Source organism: Crocuta crocuta, unplaced genomic scaffold, assembly GCF_008692635.1.
Source record: "Crocuta crocuta isolate KB4526 unplaced genomic scaffold, BGI_CrCroc_1.0 scaffold142, whole genome shotgun sequence".
Classification (NCBI taxonomy): domain Eukaryota; kingdom Metazoa; phylum Chordata; class Mammalia; order Carnivora; family Hyaenidae; genus Crocuta; species Crocuta crocuta.
In genome coordinates this window covers 482973-489036 of record NW_027528892.1, presented here as the reverse complement: position 1 = coordinate 489036, position 6064 = coordinate 482973, and positions in this window count along the sequence as shown.

Genomic DNA, 6064 nt, shown 5'->3' with positions numbered 1-6064 from the left:
CCCTGGGAGGTTCAGGCCCTGGCTGGCCCAAGTCCAGACATTCACAGATGGTGTAAACTCCTCCCGAGTTAATCTAGGGCCCATTCCTAGATGGCCGAACTCTCAGTTAGCCCAGGCCCCGCCTCCACTGGTCTGGTCTAAACCCTGCCCGTGATGACGCGATCCCGGCCTGTGATCCCAGGCCCTATCCTGGCTGGTCTAACACTGCTCTTAACGTTATAAACCTGGGTTTTCTCTTGGGCCCTGTGCTCGTTTAAACTGTTAATGAGGCAGTTCTGCCCTGATTCTCTAGGCCTGGTACCTTGCTGATGTAAACTCTTCAATATATCAACCCGGACTGGTTATCTCATCTAGGCCCTCCCCTGATGGTCTGAAATTCGTCCTTACTAGAGCAGGTTCACACCTCCCACCACCCGGCTACCCTAAACCCGCCTCCAACTTGTCAAACCCCGCCCCCTGCGGGTCCAGACTCGCCTCTTAGGCCTGGTCCCCCGCCTTTCCAGTCCTCTGGCTCAAAAGCAGATCTTGACCCACCCCCAAAGCACACCCTGCTCTTTATGCTAAGTCCTCCCGCTTCTCCGGATTCTACTCCCTGGAACTTCCGAGCACTACTCATTTCAGTAGAAAAGCGGGGGAGGGAGGAGGGAGAGGAGCGTGGAGGAGCCTCACTCCAAGTTGGTCTGGATGGTTTTCCAGCACCACAGCCTCTTCCTGTATCCAACGAGGTCCGCGAGGCCCCGCCCCCTAAAGCAGGGTCCTCCCCCTCCATCTTCAGCCAATCACTTTCCCCCGGTCCCGCCCAATCCTCGGATGCCAGCCCCGCCCATCATCTCCAAGACCCCACCCCCTGACCCAGCCCCACCCCTTCCGTTTCCATAACCGCGCGGGCTTTGGAACCGAAATTCCCGCCAACCGGATTACGCGCTGGACACCTGTCAGTGCTGGGTTGGTCCCCTCCCCGCCCCCGACCCGAAGACGGCGCTAAGGCGGCGCCTACCTTGCCCAGCGGGTGACGATGGAGCTCGGGAAGAGCCTAGGAAGGCTCTAGGCCCCCGCAAGCGCCTGGGGCAGGGTGGCTTTGCAAACGCGCAAGCATACGTAATACACACACACACACACACACACACGCACGCACGCACACACGTGCGCGCGCGCAGGTGGGCCGCCCCAGCCGGCCGCCCCCTCCCTCTGCCTCTCACCTGCTGCCACGAACAGGATCCCTGCGCCCAGAATGATGTTCCTCTTGGATTTGTAGACCCGGGAGGCCGCCACGCACACGCCCCCGAGCAGCAGCAGGATGGCGCTGAGGATGGGGAAGATGCTGGAGGCCCGGACGACTCCTGCGAGGGAGAGGAGAGGAGGGAAGAGGGAGAGAGGGTGGGGAGCCAGGGCGTCAGATGCGGCCCTTTGCGCCCCTCGCCAGCTTTCGACTCCGCTCCTCTCGCTGGAATCTTCTATTCTCCCTCTCTGCCTGTGTTCTGGTTATTTCGTTTTTTGTTTCATTCTCTCTCGCCTTTAAAATTTCTCAATTTCTCGGTCTCATCTCCTCTCCCGCCTTTTTCTTTCTCCTTTTCTTTTTCTTTCTCTCTCGGGCTATTTTTCTCTCTCCTGGCAGATTATTTCTTCCTTTTTATTTCTCAAAATCACTCTCCCTTTCTCTTCTTCTCTGAACTTCTCTGTGACCCCTCTCTCTTTGTCCTCCTCTCTGCGTATTTCTTTCCTTTCTCCAGATCTATCAGGTCTCTTAATGTCTTACCCACCACCCCTTTCTGCCTGGCTTCGTCTATCTCTTTGTGATCCCCTCCTTCCCTGCCCCTCTGTGCCACCCCCATCCTTCTGCTTGGCTCCGTCTGTTGCTCTGCGCTTCGCTTGTGTGTGTCTGTCTGTCTTGTCTGTCTTTCTCTCTGCAGTCTTTTCCACCCACCCTCCAAACCCCAGCAAAAGGATTTTGCGATGTCTGAGCCGGCTGAGGCCGCAGCCAATCGCAATTCAGGATTTGCCGCGTTCTTGGCGTAGCTACCAATCGCATCACCGGCTTCCCCAGCCAGCTCGACAGAGTGGCCAGTCGGCGCCGCAGATTGCCTCACAGCCCAGAGCGCAGCGGCCAATCCCAGCCCAGAAACCGGCAGCCAGTCACAGAGCAGCGTTGCCAAGAGCGCCGGGCGCAAGGCAGCCAATCTCCTCCCGGGATCCCCCCTCAGCCCGCCCCAAGGTGAGAGGAGGGGGCGGGAGAGGGATCACTCAGCCAATGAGGAGCCAGAGGATCTCAGCATCTGGATTTGGATTGGCTGGCAAGTTCATCTCCGAGTGTCGATCTAAGTGCCTCTCCCCAGCCCCCTCTCCGCTCTCTAGGCCCCCCTCCCAGGCCCAGCAACCCCCTCCCCCACTCTGACCCAGACCCCCACGTACGGAGCAGATACTCCGCGCTGTCATGGTCGTAGTCTGTGTCCTCCGGGAAATGGTTGATCTTCACGCAGACACCTCTTTTCAACCCTGGAGGGGGATGGGGGTGATGGTGGGGGGGGTACTTAAGAGTTGGGGGACCCCCCCGTGAGAGACGACCTCCCCTTCCCCAAACCTTCTCCTTCTTCTGGGCCTATTGGGAGATAGGAGATCCTGGCTCCTGAGCCTGTCAGCATCTGGGACAAACTTTCAACTTCTCTGGCCTCGAAAAAAAGAAAAAGGAAAAAGAAAGAAAAGCCCACGCAATGCTCACTAAAAGGCCACAGTACCTTTGCCCTGTAACCTGGGCTAGGACACTCCACCTCCCTGGGCTTCTGCCTCCCCCTCTATAAGAAAGAAGGCGCTGGTTTCAGCAATGTCAACGTGCTCTGCAACTCTGAACTTGACGGTCTAAAAATGTGTGGGCAAACCAAGGCGGGCACAGAAGGCGAGGACTACATTTCCCATGAGGCCCTATGAAGTCTTAAGTCCAGTTGTGAGAGCGCAGCCCCAGTGGACCATGGGAGTTGTAGTCTCTTCAGTTCTGCCTCTAGAGAGAGGGATTCCGAGTCTCTTACCTGGAATCCTCTGGAAGAAGATGGAGTGGCTGGAGCAAGTAGAGGCATGTGAGGAGGTATGCCTCTAGGCGTCATGCAGTCTCACCCCCTTCTTCCATCCCAGAATCCTTATCCTCACACACTTTGGGGACCCAACTTCCCACCTTTGGGGATGGTTCCTATTCTACCGTTAGCACACAGCTGGAGATTGATATGTAAGTTTAAGTATAAATACATTTAGTTTTCTCGATTCTCCAGGTTCCTTCCAACCTCCAGGCCTTTGCCCATGCTGTGGATTCTGTTCACATTCTTCACTGATGAAAAACTTACCCTGCAAGTGGGCAGCTCACAGGGTACCTGCTTGAGGAAGCTTTCCCTGTGAGCACGCACAGGCATGCACACGCCTCCCATCAAAGTTGGGTCAGTTTCCCCCTCCAGGTTGGGACAGCGCCCTAGGCACCCCCTTTTTTTTGGCATGCATAGGGTTCATTTATGTGTTTCTTCTTCCTCGGCAAGCTGGGGACTCCTGCAGGGGGAAGGCATGGGGTCTGATTCCTCGTGTGTCCCTAGCAATGCCTGGCACAAAGGAGGCCTCAAGAAATGAGTGTTGAATGAATGAATGAAATTATGAATGAATATAGGGATAGTAGAAGGGGAGACTGGCGGCAGAAGGTGACTGGGAAAGGCATGGAGATAAAGGAAAGGATTGGGAAGAAGGAATATAAGGCAGTGAGTAATTCCACTAACTGCTCACATTTGCTAAGTGCTTCCTAGGTGGATTAACTCATCCGGAGCTCCCTAGAGTCCTATGAAACAGATAATGTGATTGGTGCTGGGCAGTGGCCAAACGTTGGGAATTGGAGTCACACTGAGTGATAATGAAACCCAACTCCATCCTGTCCTTATTCTGTGACCTTGTTGGTGTTATTTAGGCCAGTTGGCTTCAATCCTTTCACCTATAAAGAGGGGATAATAGGACCTACTTCATGGGGTTGTTGTAAGGATTGAATCCAGGTAAAGAGATTTAGCACTTTGCATAGAACATAATTAAGTGCTCAGTTGATATCGGTCAATATACCCATTGTCCAGATGAGGAAGCAGAGACACAGAAAGGATTTATCAACTCACAGCTGATGGGGGTGGGAGGGTGGGAGGGTGCAAGCAGAATTAAAACACACAGCAGTTTGCCCTGCTGGAATATAAGGCTATGGGCTGTTCAGCACTGTATCTCCAGCATCTAGAACAATACCTAGCACTTAGTAGGTGCTTAATAAATATTTTTATGAAAGAATGATTGAATGGGCCAAGCACATGAAAAGCCGCTCCACATCACTAATCATTAGGGGAATGCAAATCAAACCACAATGAGATACTATATCATACCCCTTAGGATGGCTACTATTAAAAAAAAAAAAGCAAAACAAAATAACAAGCGTTGGTGAGGATGTTGAGAAATTGGAATCCTTGTGCACTCTTGGTGAGGATGTAAAATGTTGCAGTTGGTACAGAAAATAGTATGGAGATTCCTCACAAAATTAAAAATGATGTTACTATATGACCCAGCAATTTCACGTCTGGTTGTAGACTCAAGAGAATTACAAAGCAGGGTCTCTAAGAAATGTGTTCACACCCATATTCACAACAGCCAAAAACAACCCAAGTGTCCACTGATGAATGAATGGATAAACAGAATGTGATCTATACGTACAACGGAATATGATGCAGCCTTAAAAAGTCAGGGAATTCCAACACGTGTTGCAACATGGATGGATCTTGAGGACATTATGCTGAGAAAAGCCAGTCACAAAAACACAAATATTTGTATGATTCCACTTATATGAGATCCCTAGAGGAGTCAGGTTCATAGAGACAGAAGGTAGGATGGTGGGTGCCAGGGGCTAAGGGAGGGGGAGATGGGAAGGTCTTTAAGGGGAAGGGTTTCATTTTGCAGGATGGAAAGAGTTCTGGAGAATGGGTGAACAGCCATGTGAGTGTACTTAACACTACTGTACTGTACACCTAAAAACAGTTATGATGAGACATTTAATGTTATGTTTTGTTATGTTGTATTTTACCACAATTGTTTTAAAAAGGAATGAAGGATTGATTGATTCTATACCTCTCAAGTGCAAACTCTTATCCATCAGCACATCCATTATGGTGTGGTAGGTAAGACTGTGGGTTCAAGTTCTCTCCTTTTCTTGAATGGGATCACATCACTTCTCTCAAAACATGAATCATAATTAATTAATTAATCATAGACCTTCTCCACAGATTAGTGACGACAGCAGTAATGATAACTAGTAGTTACTGAGGGCTAACCACACACCAGGCACCTGTCCAAACATCTGACAGGTACTGACGTACTTGATAGTTATGACTAACCCTAGGGATAATGGGCAATAATGATATCCTCGCTTTACAGATGAGGAAACTGAGGCATAAAGCAGAAGAAGTTGCTCAGTCCCATGTAGAGAGTAAGTCATGGGGAGGAGATTAAGTGCAGCTGAACTTCAGGGGCAAGCCTATTTAAGGCAGTAAAGCACTGTAGCTGTGGTGGCCAGGAGCATGGGCTCTGGACTCACATTCCCCAGGGCTGCCACTTCCCAGATGTGTGGCTTTTGGGGACTTGAATGCCCCTGAGTCTCAGCTTCCTCATTTGGAAAATGAGGACAGTGATATGACCTCATAGGGTCTGAAAAGAATTCAATGAAGTATAGAGTCAAGTGCAGAACACAGGAGGCTATGCAGCATGGGTCTTATCTGACGCAGGTCAGCGTGTGTATTATCTGACCTGATGGGGCTGAGCCAGGAGGTTTCATGGGCACAGACGACAGTGATAAGGTCGTGCCTCAGTCCCCCAGAGCCTACCTAGCACAGACCTGGGTAGTGGAGGGTGTGAAAGGGCAGGGTGTTGCAGTGAGGGCACGAGGGGATGTGGGCTCCAGCCCGCCCTGACCCTCACATGTAGGGTGGCCATGTGGCTGACTCACTTCCCTTTCTGGTCATCAGGTTCCTCCCCTGACAAACCTGAGTGGTAATAATTCCTTCTCCCCCCCCCCCCC